General features: G+C 38.6%; 1 non-coding gene across 1 annotated transcript; it reads right to left on the bottom strand.

Annotated features, from left to right (window-relative positions):
* Nucleotides 1-245: 245 nt before the first annotated feature.
* TRNAG-GCC (transfer RNA glycine (anticodon GCC)) lies at nucleotides 246-316 on the bottom strand. Its single transcript has one exon. It is a non-coding gene; the product is annotated as a tRNA-Gly (tRNA).
* Nucleotides 317-1,374: the final 1,058 nt, after the last annotated feature.

Below are 1,374 nucleotides of genomic sequence, written 5' to 3'. Positions count from 1 at the left end.
CTTAATTCAAATAATTCTGCAACTCACACACTACCGAAGTCTATTAATCATCCTCTATAGTCGGTCTCCAAGTCGCAAATGTGATTGCGCGGTGAAATATTGCAAATTCTGTATACTTTTTTATGCAAATCTGCAATAGAATCTTACTTTTTCCGGTTGGGCGTACAAAACTGTTAAAAAATCTTTTATTCCTCGGGGGTTGGGTGTAACAGCAGTGCACATAGCTGTTTAACAAAATAGACGCTTGCATCGGCCGGGAATCGAACCCGGGCCGCCCGCGTGGCAGGCGAGCATTCTACCACTGAACCACCGATGCTTATTGATTCGTGGATTCTTGTTACAGAATTTATGACATTTGACAGTTCATTATAGTGATTATCTAAAAAAATATTGATGTCCAATTCACTTCGTACATTCTGTTTTGTGATTTTTGGTTTGCTGGGATAATGGTGCGCCTTTATCAGTTAATGCTCCAAGAACCGCCTGAAAACGCTTACTAGTATTTATTGGCTTGTTTTGTTTCATATTACGCAGTAAAACATTTTAAAATTAATCAATTTCTGAGTTTAAGGTTTTTTTACGAAAACATTCAAAACTCCGTAATCTGCGCACTCAAACGTTGCAACAGAATAAATTACCCTTTAGGATCAGCAAGATATCATACGGAAATTTCCTACCCCACATCACGACCCCAAATATTCGGCCAGAAACTGTGCCAGCGCACGTTCGAAGTAGATTCTGAACTCCGCCGCCGCCGCCTGTCGAGAGGGAACTTCCGCCAAGGCCAACACCAAGTCGAGACCAACAACGAACGAACGCACGAATCAACAAATTTTCTTGTTTACCATTCTGTAACGTAACGTCGTCGTTGTTGTTGTTTTGAATCGCACCCGAAAGCGATCATTCGAGATGCGAACGTGTGATCCAGGGATGCCAGATTCGATGATATGTCTTCATTTTGAAGACATTTAAAATTTGAGATTTTTGAAAACATGTTGAAATTGAGACTTAAGTAGACAAGTGAATACTTTGCTCTAGAAATTTAGATTTTGACTTCCTGAAAATGTTGTGTTTGAATAATGTAATAAAAATCAGTTTTTTTTTTAAGAATAATACTTGATTAATCTCAATGATGAAGTGTTTGACTATTGAAGTCTAGGAATGACTGTGTTGTTATAGGTTTTATTCAGAATAATGCTTGATCGCTAAAGGACTCTTTATTGAAATCTACGACCCACTAGATATCTTTTGAAATCCTACTGATTAATCTGCTCTCGTGGGAGCAGTGTTCGGAAAGTCATTCTCAAATCTCATCCATTGAGCCTCCCTGCGAGAATAATCACATTCGTATGCGGCAAATAAAATTTACGATTG

This window comes from Ochlerotatus camptorhynchus, unplaced genomic scaffold (genome assembly GCF_037179485.1).
Source record: "Ochlerotatus camptorhynchus isolate MF236.1 unplaced genomic scaffold, CSIRO-AGI_Acam_v1.1 ptg000108l, whole genome shotgun sequence".
Taxonomy (NCBI): Eukaryota; Metazoa; Arthropoda; class Insecta; order Diptera; family Culicidae; genus Ochlerotatus; species Ochlerotatus camptorhynchus.
The sequence above is the reverse complement of the archived record's forward strand: the minus strand, read 5'-3'. Positions and strand labels throughout refer to the sequence as shown.